This window comes from Pelodiscus sinensis, chromosome 6 (assembly GCF_052426305.1).
Source record: "Pelodiscus sinensis isolate ZL-2025 chromosome 6, ASM5242630v1, whole genome shotgun sequence".
In the NCBI taxonomy this organism is placed as follows: domain Eukaryota; kingdom Metazoa; phylum Chordata; order Testudines; family Trionychidae; genus Pelodiscus; species Pelodiscus sinensis.
Window position 1 is genome coordinate 2,326,336 of NC_143057.1, and position 14,175 is coordinate 2,340,510.

Sequence of the window (14,175 nt, forward strand, 5' to 3'; positions counted from 1 at the left end):
TTTTTGCTTTCTCTTCCACCCCCCTTCTCTCTCTTTTTTTCCCCAGTTTTCATATCATGGCCAGGAAAATGGGAAGGGAAGAAGAAGGAGGGTGCAGGGCGAGATGGGGGGAAAACAGTAACATTCGAGGGGTGGAAATTATTTTTTGTTTTGTTTTTTCCTTGCAAAACTTCCCTAGAAAATTGTGAAAGCAAAACTGAATTAAAAAAACTCCCATGAAAGAGGGAAAAAAATCATCATTTAACCAGAGTGCAATGGCTATGCACCGGGGGCTTCTCCGAAGCTGCTTTTCATGACCTCTGCCACCAGGTTCATCTCCTTACCCCTCCACTCAGGGCAGTGCCTCAAATGTACAATCTAGCTCCAACAGGGAGAAGCTGGGTGAGGGAACACCCTGGAGAGGGGCCCGGATTTGGAGCTGGGTTCAGATTCTGAAACACGTCCTTGCCCTTCCCTCAACAAAATAATTTCACTGGGGCTCATCTCTGTGACTGAGGGACAGATACATTTTTGAAGGATACTCGCAGGCCAACCCAGAACTTCACAGAGCAAGACTGCAGTGTAATATGCCCAAGAAATAAATACAAAAGGGAAGCAGGAGCCATGGTACAAATACCTGGAGGGAAGCCATAAAGAAGGCCATGGCAATGCTCATTTGGGGAGAGAAATAAGAAAAACGTGGAGAAGAAAGATAAGCATGAATAAGTCATTGGCCGTGTTTCTTAATACTCCCCTTTACAGTAGGACTTCAGTTCCAATCATATATTTCAGTACTGAATGCTAAGGAGCACAGAGCTGTCGTCTTCATTCATTTTTATGGCAGTATTCATAGTGATCCCTTCATACCGCTCCCTTTATTTTGTGTTTTCATAATCGCTGGTTTATACCTCTGTCATCAAAAAGTGTCCCCAAATTAAAATGTAGCTGACGAGGTCTTAGCCGAGCTGGAGCACATTTCTGGTTACGAAATTAGAAAACAATCAGTTTGGCTGTGGTTGAGTTAAAAACCTGAGGTATTTATTTGGGAGTTGTATATTATTTTTAATATGGGTTTAAATCTTTTTTTAAAAAGTCTATGTGCAGAAACTGATTTTTTTTTTACTTAATTTTATTTTTTTGCAGGCCAAAATCTGGATTAATGCTTAAGTAAATGGAAACAGAATAAGGCAATATGCTATTTCCCTTAATTCTGGGTATGAATAGCAAGGTGCTTTCTTCCAATTGTCTATCTGAATGTGCATTCAAATACAGGAGGACAAAGAGTGTCCTGGAGATTATAGACTATTGGATTACATATGGAGATGAAGACTCTCATAGAAAAGTAACAGTGTTGCCTGGTTGCTGGAGTAGTCGTCTGAGACTCAGGCTATGTCTAGACTACAGGCTTCTTGCACAAGAAGCTTTTATTGGAAGAGATCTTCCGCAAAAATGTCTTGCACAAGAGCGCAGCCATACTGCAAAAGTACATCGAAAAGGTGGCCGTTTTTCCGAAAAAACTATGTAGTGTAGACATAGCCTCAGAAGACTTAGCTTTGGTTCCCAGTTCTGCCACTGGCTTGCTGGTTCTCTTAGTGCACGCCACTTTGCTGCTCTGTGCCTCGGTTTCCCCATCTATAAAATGGGGATAGTGACACTGCTCTCCTCCACAAAGTACTTTTCTATCTGCTGTTGAAAGGTCCTTGATAAGGTCCTAAAATGGGCATGTCTTAGTACCCTTTTCCTGCAACAATAACACCCCTGAGATCATCTGTTTCACCTGCTGAATGGCTCTTGACAGTCTTTCCTCTGTTGTTCTTCCTATTGCCTGAAGTCAGATTCTGCCCTCGGATGCCCAGAGATACCATTCGTGTTGGGCTGGGTTCTGCTCTCATTGACACAGATGGAGCCAGAGTAATTGCAATGACTTCAGCAGAGGTACTCTTGGCACAGGCAGGTTTGACCAAGAGCAGAGCTTTTTCTGTCCTCTAACAGGTGCAGCGCATGTGTGTGTGTGTCTGAGGGCCGAGTCTGGCCCCTGGTTCATGTCTGCCTGTGTTCATTATTCTGCACACTAGACACTTTCATAACCAGGTATACAAATAGGGCTCAATCCTGCAGAGTCCTGACCACCCTGACCTGAACCCAGTGTCCTAGCTTCAAAAGTGGCCAGTGCCAGGTGCCCCAGAGGGAGTGAACAGAACAGGGAATCATCAAGTGATCCCTCCCCTGTCATCCATCCCAGCTTCTAACAAACAGATGCCAGGCACACCATTCCTGCCCATCCTGGCTAACAGCCATTGAGAGACTTAACCTCCATGAATGTATCTAGTTCTTTTTTGAACCCTAATAAAGTCCTGGTCATCACAACATCCTCTGGCAAGGAGTTCCACAAATTAACCATGTGTTGTATGAAGAAATACTTTCTTTTGTTTGTTTTAAACCTGCTACCTATTAATTTCATTTGATGACCTCTTGCTCTTGTGTTATGGGGACAAGAAAATAATTTTTCCTTATCTCACAATTTCCACACCAGTCATGATTTTATAGACCTCTAGCATATCCCCCCCTTAGTCTCCTCTTTTCTAAGATGAAAAGTCCCAGCCTTTTTAATCTCTCTTCAGATAGTAGCAGTTGCAAACCCCTAATTATTTTTGTTGCCCTTTTCTGAACTTTTCCAAGGCCAAAATATCTTTTTTGAGATGAGGTGACCGCATCTGTACGCAGTATTCAAGATGTGGGCGCACCATGGTTTTATACAGAGGCAATAAGATCTTCTCTGTCATATTCTCTATCCCTTTTTTAATGATTCCTAATATTCTGTTTGCTTTTTTGACTGCTGCTACACATGGAGTGGCTGCTTTCAGAGAACTCTCCACAATGACTCAAAGAGCTCTCTCTCTCTCGAGTGCTACCAGCTAAATCAGTCCCCATCATTTTATATGTGTAGTTGGGATTATGTTTTCCAATGTGCATTACTTTGCATTTATCAACATTCACATTCATCCGCCATTTTGTTGCCTAGTCACCTAGTTTTGTGAGATCCTTTAGAAGCTCTCCACGGTCTGCTTTGGACTTAGCTAGCTTGGGCAGGCCTGCATTTCAGGGGCTGCAAAAGCAGGTAGGAGAGGTTCATTCAAGAGCTGCTTGAAAGATTTTCACGGAAACAAAATGTTGATGAAAAACGGTGTTTCAAACAATTAAAATGCTTTGTGAAAACAGTACTTCAGCACGCTGATCATCTGGTCTGACCTCCTGCACAGCGCAGACTGGAGAACCTCACCCAGTAATCTTGGTCTCCGGCCAGCCAGTCTGGGTACAGCCCCCGCCAGCAGGCAACATGCTCAGCCTCCCCCTATAAATAACATTCAGCTAACGGAATCCGTTCTGATTGGGGAATCATCATTCTGCTGAACAGACCAACAGCACCAAATGGACAACCAGATTACAAAGGAGAGAGTTCTGCACTCTAGGCTGTTCCTAGAGCCATTGCATATGGCTGCTTGTTCATGCAAATGTTTGGGAATGTCCGTGTACTGCAATTATTTAAGTTACGTTAGCACCTAGAGAGGGCTCATGTAAGACCAGTTCCCCACTGGCCTGCGTGCGCCACGCAGTCCCTCCCTCTAAGAGTCTGCTGTCTAACTAGACAATGGGAAACCAGAGATGTAAAGTGACTTATCCACACAAGTGCAAATCAGTGTATCTCCATTGCCTTCAGTGCTAATAAATCAGACTCGGGCCAGTGTATTTCAATGCAGAATGCAGGGGTTTATCGATAGCACTCCCATTATAACCTCAGTGTGAGTAACCCTGCTAAATCCCTGCGCGATGCTCTGGCAATATATCCCTACATTATAAGTTACCATGCCAGCAACATATTACAGGAGATAGCAGTGCAAAGAAAACACAAACAGAGTTGGCATTTAAATCCTCAGAAGAAGAACCGGTGAATAAGGCTGACATCTGTTAGCAAGAAGAGAAACATAAGGAACTTTTCTAAGGACTTATTTATGTATATCTGGCTAGCACACTTCTCATTCCAGTCATGTTCGTCTTCAGGCTGCTTCGTTCAGAGTCTCACATCTGTCCCTGTGGCGGTGAATCTGTTTCCCCTGAATCTTGGGGTGCATCGGTTGCTATTGTTGGCGGCTTGTCTATTGGAAGGTCCCAGCATGATCAGCGACCCATTTTACTAGGCTCTGTATGCAAATGAATTGTTCACTTCCTGTCAGGACAATCTTGCCCTTTTGTTGCAGGAGACATGTTTCTACTTCTATACCAATACGCCTAGCTTTTGACATGCTGGGAGATTCATGTATGTGTGTAGGTGGATGTGACCATCCCGGCTGGGAAACTCAGGATGGTTGCACACTGCAGAAAAGCATTCTCAAGCAGTCTTTGGAATCCCGAACAGCTACTTGGTTTAACCAGAGTAAGGAAGCGGTAGGACGAACATATGGCTGCTTGTTCATGCAAATGTTTGGGAATGCCCGTGTACTGCGATTATTTATGTTACGTTAGCACCTAGAGGGCTCATGCAAGACCAGTTTCCCGCTGGCCTGCGTGCGCTACGCAGTCCCTCCCTCTAAGAGTCTGCTGCCTAACTAGACAATGGGAAACCAGAGATGTGAAGTGACTTATCCACGCAGCAGGTCAATGGCAAAGAACGCAGAGCTGAGTCCCAAGCCAATATTCTGTCCACTGGACCATGCTGCTCCATAGCAGCTGTGAGTGAAATTCATCCCTGTGAAAAGCGACCATCTGAAGTTGGAGTTTCAACTCAGCTGAGCAGGCATGGAGTAGATGGCTTTACATTGTTAGTTCAATGTTATTGAATGGTTTCTTGTCAAAGAAAACAGAGGAAAGTCTGATTTGATTATTGGTGGGAACCCTGGAAAGCCCAAACCCAAGATAGTATGTTGTGAGGAGGAGGGGAAATAAGCATGCTTCCTTACTGGCAGGAAAGTGACCTCAGAGTTGAGAGAGAGGGAAGTAAATATTTCCATTCTATCTGTGAAGGAGTAGACAAGGCCTTTGTGGCCCCTGCTTGGAGGCCTCATGGTCTTACCACATTCTACCCCAGGCAAGGAGCAGTGAAGGTAGGCTTGCCTAGAGATCAGAGCCCAGCAGACTGCAATAAAAAGAGCTGCCAGACCTGAGAAGGGCAGTTCCTGGCTGGGACCAAAGGGCAAGGGAGGGTATTCTGGGCTTGTCACGGGGGCATGAAAGAGAACCAGAAGACAGGTTCTGGTGGCATCTGCCTCCAGTGAGGAGGAAGAGAATCTGAGAACTTCAGTTCTGAGAGAAGAGTGAAGACAATGGGGCTGTGAGAGAAGAAAATCCTGGGGAATGGCAGCAGCAAAGGACAGGCAGTGATATGTGGCTGCTGTTTATAAGGGAGCAGTGAAAGAGACCAGGTTTCCCCACCAGCTACTGGCAAAATGGCCTTGGCCCCAAAAAGGGGACGCCCAAGTGAAGGGCTGGGTGTAAATGGCCCAGAGATGGGGCTGAAGACCCTGATGGGGGCTGACAGTGTGGTGAGCTTCATTTGACTGTGTGACTTGGCTGGCAGGCTGAGCCACAGGAGACCTAGCATGCAAAGCTGGCAACCTACAGGTGTTGCCAGGAGCAGGAAAGATTTCAGTACCGTTCCCAGCCGCTCGGAGGCACTCAGGAGGTGAGTGCGGCTCCACCACATTAGTGGAAATCAGGGGCAAGGCTAATGTGGGCATTTGGATTTATCTTCATGTGTGAGTTGTCATAAAACGAGAGCATAAGTGGCTGGGCTAATAAAAACGTTATTGCAGCTGAGAACAGGTCAGCCTGGATAAAATCATAGAATCACTGAAGATTAAGTTTGGAAGAGCCCTCAGGTGGTCAGCTAGTCGAAAGCAGGACCAACCCCGACTAAAATGGTTGCAGTAACTGGGGTCTGACAGAGAAATTAATTTGTCCCTAATTTCTTCCATATTAACTCTACTAGTAAGCTGTTCTCTGTTCTTTGTGCTACCATAGTGCATATGTGCCCTAGTCATGGTCAAGGACCAACAAGACCATAGGATGAAAGAAAATTGATAGACATCAGACCAGTTCCTGGGCTTATGCCATGGATATAGTCAGAATAGACTGTGACACAAATTATGCAGCTGAGAAAAAAATCCATCCAACCCTCACATCAAAATATAGACCTTGGAGAGTAAATGAAATATGAGCAGATTAGCCGTCTGCCTCAGCCTCCCATAATTCAACCCTGAACAGGTTCATAGCGCAATAAGAACAACAAAGGGCTGGAAATTGTTGATGCCCAAGTGTTTCAGAGCATGTAGTAACCATTTGAAGGCAATAAAGTGTGATCTGGGGAAATACAGTTAGGGCACCACTCAGGATGAATGTTTATTGGCAGAGAGAATGAAAGCTGCCCAGGAAATGCAAAGCAGAAAGGACCGAGGCCTTTGCTGTTTTAGGCCTGCTCCAAGCAATACCTGTGGGGGAGAGGAACAGTGTCTATAGAATCATGGGTACTGATTTCAAAGACAAAAACAAGTGGAGGTTAAGCTAAAGGACTGGGTAAATGGAAGCAACAACATGGGCTTTTAAAGGAAAGAGAGCTGAAATATTTTGTAGTTGTCTGAACTCAGGAAAAAAGAGAAGTGTACAAGTTTTCCACCTACTTAATGATGCCAAGTTTCATCTGATGAGGGATGACAAACATATGTTTCCACTTCATCCCATCAAACACCTTCTGTTCTTGGCATCCAGAGATGAAGCCAGTAATGGATGAGAGCAGGTATTAGCCCAGTTTATAACTTCAAAGTAAGTCTGAGGGTGTTGTCGGTAAGATAACAATTATGTCTGAAGACCATTTGATCAGGCTGAATAAGCTTAGTTACAGCTTTGTCAAGTCTTTCCGACGCAATCTTCATGAGAATATTAAAATCAGCATTGAGCAATGAAGTAACGAGAAGAGAAGCATATTCTTCAGCTGCTCTTTCCTCTTCTCAGGGAATAAATTAGGGAGAGGACAGAGAAACGAAATGACTCATGAAAGGATTAAGAGAGTGACTTCAGTCACTGCGGCATCAGGCACACATCATGCATTGCTCTGGGATGAGAACCATCAGCACACAGGGACACTTTCTGAAAGTTTTGAAGTTGGTTAGTCACCGTGGGCCTGCTCCAATGCCCCCTGTGTCAGGGGAGCCTTTCCATTGGCTTCAATGGACTTTGGATTAGGCCCAGTGTCAGTTCTTCCACTGGGACATGGTTCTACAAGAAAAGCGTGTTGTGAGAGGCCAGAAAATGCTATTTCTTTAGCACGGTGGTATCTTCCCTGGGGAAAAAGAAGAGGGAACAGAGGTCTGTAGTGAAGCAAAGTGGCCTCCCTCCATAGTGGAGAGAAGGAGCCCGACGCTCTCCTTGCTGGGGGGAGCCGAACCCCCTGGAAGTACCAGGGCAAGGCAGGAAGTATAAAAGGAAGTTTCCAAAGCTCAGCAGGGCCAGAGCCAGTGCAGGAGACGGATGCTTCTGCCTTGCAGAGATACCCAGGGATTTGCACTGTGCCCAGCCGTATCTTGACCCCAGAGGGGATGGACCCAGAAGAGCAGTGGTTGGCTCTGCTGCCAGCAATATTCCCCAAGGAGGATGAGGACTGTGGGATGCCAGTGCTACCAAACCCCAGGGAGGCAGGGGTAGCCCAGGGTCAGCTGATGACCAGCTGGCTACAGGACTGACCGTGTCTTAGTCAGCACAGCGCGGCTGGGTCCTTGCTGACCCAGTGGCAGACTGTTCTGCTACTGTGGGGGCCCTAGGTGTGGCCGTGTGGAATCAGGAGGGTCTGTGTCCCCCTGCCACTCAACTCCGGGGGTGACTGACTCCCCACCTCTGAGCAGGAGGCCGGCTCTGAGTACTCCTCCCCACACTAGCACCCTAGACGGCTCACTGGGTGCACAACGCCCTTCTGACTGTGGGCACTCCACTCTGCCTGAACTCCAGGTGACTGTAGGTGGCTGCTGGCTGCCTGATCCCACAGCCCAGGCTAAAACTGCTCCCGGCCTGGCCCGCCTCAGGGGCTATGGCTAATTGTTGGCTGCCTGAGCCCACAAGCCCAGGCTAAGACCTGCCCCTAGCTCTATTCAGCTCCCCTCCTTCCCCAGGTGCTTGAGTGAAGTGACTGTTCATTGCCGGCTGCATGTGCGGGGAGGCGTAGGCTACAGCACGCTACCACCCAGCTCCACCCAAGGGCTGGAGCCTGAGGCTGCTACGTGCGGCCAGCCCGACTCTTCTTGTATGTTTGCCTCTGTTGGCTGGGCCCAGCGCTCTAGACTGCACACAGCTGAGCCCTGCCAGTGCTACACAAGGATTAAACCCCCGAGACGAGGCAGAGTGGGCTCCCTCCCCACTGAAGAGCAAGGGAGCACTACAAGGCCCTTGTGCGTCCCTTCTACACTAGCTCAGGCTTGCTTGGGCAAACTGGACTCAGTTGGTGCTTGCCTAGCTGGGGAAGCCATCTGCCTCGAGCGTTTCCTTATGTCATACATCCACGATACCCTCGCTCAGAATATGATGCGGTTACAGGAGCCAGGAGCAGGAACCAAGCAAGGAGGCCTCAGGACTATGGTCAGCAGCTGGCCTGGCAAAGAGCAAGAGGTGGGACATGCACAGAAAGCTTCATGCCCAGCGGTGTCGAATCAGCAGTCTGCTGCTAGTCATCTGACCCAGCTAAGTCCCTCATCTGACCTTGTGGGGCTGTGACACAATGGGTCATTCTCATGCTTGGCAACCTCACAAGCTTGGGTTTGAGACCTGTGGCACCTCACACCTCCCCCTTTTCCTGGCCAGGTGATCCCCAGATGCCTGGGCCTGCTGTATGCCTCCCGCTCCTTGGTAAGACCTCCGGTACTTACAGTGGTGAGAGTGTTGCTAGAAGCAACAGTAACTTGACACATGGAGGTTCTGTGTGCACAGATGAAACACTAGCAATGCTATTGAGGCACGGATGCAGGTTTCTACAGGGGTACAGGCCAGGGTTACCTGCAGTTAGCCTATTAAATCCACTCCCCAGTTGCCCTCAAGGGAACAATGCAATGGTGCAGCAGCCCAGAGACATGGACTGGTCCTTCCTTTTCATGCCTCTCGTGTAAAAAGCAGGAGCTGGCCCAAAGTGACCACTGCAGGCTGGTGCAAATGAAGTACTCTGTCTAATATACCAGTGTCTGGTTTCCATGTTCAGAAACTTTGCAGGTGTGTTGATGAATTAAAATCTTGGCACAGCACATAACCCTGGTGGCTCTCCAGTAGAGTTAGAAAAGCATTGTGCTGGAGGGATTGGAAACTCATAAAGGCGCCTTTGAAAATGCATGTGTTGCCAGTGCACTGGTTACATCGACTAGCTGCATTTGATCTACTCATAGTGGAACTGCCCTTGCAAAGTAAGATGTCAATCCAATTAAAAAGGAAGTGTCTGGCTGATCCATCTCCTAAACAATTTAGCATGTTTCTTTGAAGCTAAGCAGGCCTCCTGGAGAACAGCCATGTGTCCTTAAATCAGGGTTCATTGGGAGCAGGATTCATCCCACTGATGTTCCAGGCCAGGAAACCAATTGATGAGGCACTTCTGTAACTATCTCCAGGGTAATGGCAATTATTGCTACTTCATCACCAGCACCAGCTGACGGTTCAGCATGTCTCACCACTCTGCGGGATGTTTTCACAAACCTCTCATTTTCTAGCAAACTTAATATGTGATGTAAGTCTCCAGGAAAGAACAGGAGTCAGAAATTGTGGCTATTCTGATCAGCAACGAAAGATGCATTTTCTTCTCTGAGTATAAGTATGTGAATGTATCTCCTGCATGTACTTATCTCAAATGCCATCATGATTTTAGATTCTTTGCTTAGTTACATGCAGACTTTTCATGTCTATAAATCATAAGACTTAAGGTCGTTGTGGTGGTGTTAAGATTCAAAATTTTTCAGTGGTGTCCAATCAAAAGCAAAAATGTAATACAATTCAAAACGAATAAAAAGTATTGAAAATCTGGATGGAAACTTAAGAGTTCCTGTCTCCAGCCACTGTTTCATTGCCATATGATTCTTCAGCACACATTATCTCCTCTCTGTCTCATCCCTAGCCTCCCCTTCCTCTTTTGGTTTGTTCTGCAATGGGAAATATACTGTTGGCTTTGTAGGTTGTTTTGATTAAGAGTAAAGATTTCCAAAGCACTAGAGATCCAGGTCCATTAAGAAGTGTAAAGTTCCTTACATTTTCTCAGAGTGTGATGTGCTGGTGAAAGAGATGGGTATTTTACCAAAGGAAATGGAAGGACTGGTGTTACAACGCATGTTGATTATATGGGGTTGGAAGGGAAAGGATACACAGTTTCCAAAGGAAAGGATACACAGATTATATGGGAAAGGATACACAGCTCTCAAGATTTTATTTTTATCTCTGGGAACTATATTGTGTGGAAACAAATGTTGGGTTTGTACAGAGTAACGCTGTGTGTGTAAGTGTTCTACTGCTCTGGAAATAGGTCATGGAATACTAGAACTCGAGAGATCCCTTGAGTGGGAATGGGGTTGTTTTAAACTTTGCCTATATTTTTGCACATTTTAGGGACAAAATTAGGTTTGGTGGGAGCCACTGAAGAAAGTTGTCTGTAACTATCAAATCCCATGAAGGGGCTGACAGTAACTCATGGGCAGCTGGACTATGCATAGGAAAAAACCCCATTACTTCAGTGGGCATTGGATTGGCCCCAACTCAGCATGTGTCCTGATTATTTGTTGACTTAGGCTTGTCTACCCCACCATGGCAGGAGTGATTGCAGCTCATGTGGACGTGCTCATGCTAACTTTAATCTAGCTAGCACAGCTGCACATGGCGGTAAAGACATGTGATCCATCAGGAGCTTTAGCACAGGCATTCAAGCACACCTAGCACCCTCCGTAGGTACTTGCCTCTCCAGCCCACACCAGGGCCCCGGCTATTGCATTGTCATGGATATTTTTAGCCCTAGTAGCTAAATTAAAGCCGTTGAAGAGATGCTACCCCAACTGCAATCGCGCCTCTGACTGTAGTGCAGACATATCCTTAGTCTCATTGAAATCAAGGGCTCTTTTTATCCTTTTATTCTTTTTTTTTTATTTTAAAACCAGTTTCCTGTGAATAAATGTCTGAAACTCAGAAAAATCCCCCATGGATCTCATAATAAAAACTGAAAAAGAATCATACACTAAATACCCTCATGAAAAAGTAATATAGAACCGACTAGCCATGACACCAATGTATTCTATAGAAATTACCCAACCTCTGGTGATTAATATATTTGCTATGAAATTTGTTAACCATTCTCTAGAATTTAATAGAGAATCATATCCCTGCTGTAGAACTGTATTGCGAAGATTGAAAACTGTCCAGGGAAGCTACCCTTCCCCACAAACTGGTGTAGAAGCTTCCCGTAAGAGGAAGATAAACAAAATCAAAACTGGAAAGTGACAAGTAACTTCAAGAAACACAGAAGCAATAATATATCAAAACAGCCTTTCGACTGAATTTTTCTATTGGGTTGTAACTGCAATTCCCATTGGCTTGAATGACAGAATCATGCACTCATCCAAGGATAGAATTTAGCTCTTTATAAGGCCAGACTGAATCTCATGTGCCCAGGTCCATGTCAGATGAGATAAAAAACTCCCCAGCCCAAATTCTTCCTGCACTCAGACTGCTGCCGCCCAGCTGAAGCCAATGGACCTACGCTAGCAGAATTTATCCTTATAACTGGATTTTCTTTCCTAAGCAGATCTATAAAGCACCCCTTTTATGTAGTCATCCCAAATCTTTGGAAAGGTGTGATTTGGATCTGACTCCAGAAATTCTCTGACTTGTGCCCGTCTCCATAGTCTTCAATCTACTGAAGGACATATACATGGACTAGGTAATTAATATCAGAGATGTGCACCCAATCTGAGACACGTTTCTTTCTTTTGTTCTTGCAGATTTGCCTACATTCTGCATTTACCGTTATTACGAATTGTATCACAGTAGTGTCCAGGCACCAAGTCGTGGACCAGCACCTGGTTGTGCTAGACACTATACAAACAGAGAAGAAGGCGGACCCTGTTCCCAAGAGATAACAGTGGAAGTATGGTTTGACATTCTGCGTAAGTACTACCAGACTAGGCTGCCACTAGCGCTGCGTAACACAGTAGGAAACCTAGCTCTGAAATGAGCAGAAGCGGAAGGTATGAGTCTGGACGTCAAGTATACTCCTGTGACTATCCAAGGAGGAGCCTAAGAATCCTCTCACCTTCCCTAAACAATCCCAAGTCAGCTGTACTCTTTGATTCAATAATGTTACATTTTAGCATTGACTCTATTATTCCCCAGGCTGCACCCCATTGGAATCTGACTTTAAAATAAAGTAGCCGAGTTCTACACACACAGAAAGCAGAATGAGTTTCCCTAGCAACAAAAACCATGGGAAAATTGAGAACCCGGCTGCTGCTTGCACGAGTTTCCATTCATTGCAGGGTGTTTTGTGCACGGGTTTGCCTGAGAAAACTGGAAGGCTGGCACCCAGCACAGCCTGAGCAGAAAAGCCAGAGCAGAGCAAACAGCTGGGTGATCTGTTCTCTGTGTGCTGTGAGGAGCGGGCAAGGCCACTGAACTGCCAGTGGCGTGATGGGTTATGAGCCTGTGGCAGTTGACCTGCTTTTCATCGGGCAGGACAGCTATTTGCTCTGTGGAAAGATGTGCAGCTGTAGTGGATCCTGGAAGAAAGTAAAACTAGGGGCCTCTTCAAACACAGTGTAAAAAAAGAAGCCCCCAAGATTTCTTTCCAGCATTCACTATGAGTCTCTGCTGTCGGCGCACATTCCTCTTGTACGCAGCAAAAGCAGCAGGAGTGTTCGTCGAGTCTGGCAATGCTTCCTGCTGCAGACATGAACTTTGGAGGGCTGGGCTGTTTATTGAATGGTTAAGGGCTAGATTTTCAAAGCAGCTGAACACCCAGTCAGGCATCGGCTTCTTCGTTCTAGCTCTGAGAACACGAGTTCTGTTTCAACTGCTGCTCTCCTCAGCTCAAAAAGTGTCCGAGTTTTCAAACGAGCTCAACTCCCATTTAGGCCCCTAGCCTTGAATTAGGGATGTGAACCAGTAACCCATTTCCCGATAAGCAATACCCAGCCCCTGACACAGGGGCTGCTCCAGCCCAGCTGGGGTGCCCCCTGCCAGCACCCCTTTAATCAGTTAACCAGTTAACTAATTAAACAGGATTTTACATCCCCTCACTGAACCAAGGCGCTCCTGGGAGAACAGTGGAGGATCCGTTCTCCTCCTCTTCCCACAGTCCAGTTGAGAATGTTGGGAGGAGCTACATGGTTGCTGGGCTCTTCTGAAAATCTGGCTTTTATGACACAATAGCCAAGTAAAAGAGAAGATCGTAGTTTCACAGAACAAGATCTAATGATGAAGGAAAGAGAATAACACAAATATATTTGCATTGAACACCTAATATTATTACAATGATAAACCCTTTGTGCCTAATTTGTGTTGCTTAATTCTATTTATTGCCCCTTCTGAATACGGAAAGTGGAAGATACAAGGCCCACTCTTATGTGACATGACGTTAATTAGTTCTCGCCAAGATTTAATAGTTTCCAGAAAGGACTTGGACTATCTTCAGATGTCTGAACTGTTGTGTTGCCAGTAGATTAATCAGTCACAAGTTGCTGTTCCTGGTAAAGCTGTAATCCATTTCTCTGCTGTAGAATCCTTCCCTTATCTTCTCAACGTCTGAGCAAATTGGTTTTGTGATCACAATTTGCATTGCTTCTACTGTTCAGTATATAAGGGAGCATATATATTTTTCCTTTCACAGTTCTAGACCTCTGAGGAAGGACCAGCATGCGATTCAAGTCACTTGCAGCCCATTCCAGGAATACCCTAGAAGCAGATAACATAATGTTTAATCGATTAACCAATTAAACAAGATTTTACATCCCTAAATTGTGAGCAGTCCCATTGGCTGGACTGGAACTATTTGCACGAGTAAGAATCATTTGTGAAAATAAGCCTGTTAGAATTAGGTCCTCAAACCTAGATCTTCAAAGCAATTTAAAAATGCCTGAGTTGTAACTAATTTGAGAATAGGGGCTGAAGTCTACAACACAGCTGCAAGAATTTTTTATTAAACAA

The 14,175-nt window shown here is 45.7% G+C and overlaps 1 long non-coding RNA gene across 1 annotated transcript in view; it reads left to right on the top strand.

The window, feature by feature from the left end:
• The window catches only part of LOC112545670 (uncharacterized), a 153,195-nt gene that overhangs the window by 118,144 nt on the left and 20,876 nt on the right, over positions 1-14,175 (top strand). The window contains exon 3 of the long non-coding RNA XR_003089204.3: positions 11,976-12,140. This is a non-coding gene — a long non-coding RNA (uncharacterized LOC112545670). The remainder of the gene's footprint in view (positions 1-11,975; positions 12,141-14,175) is intronic.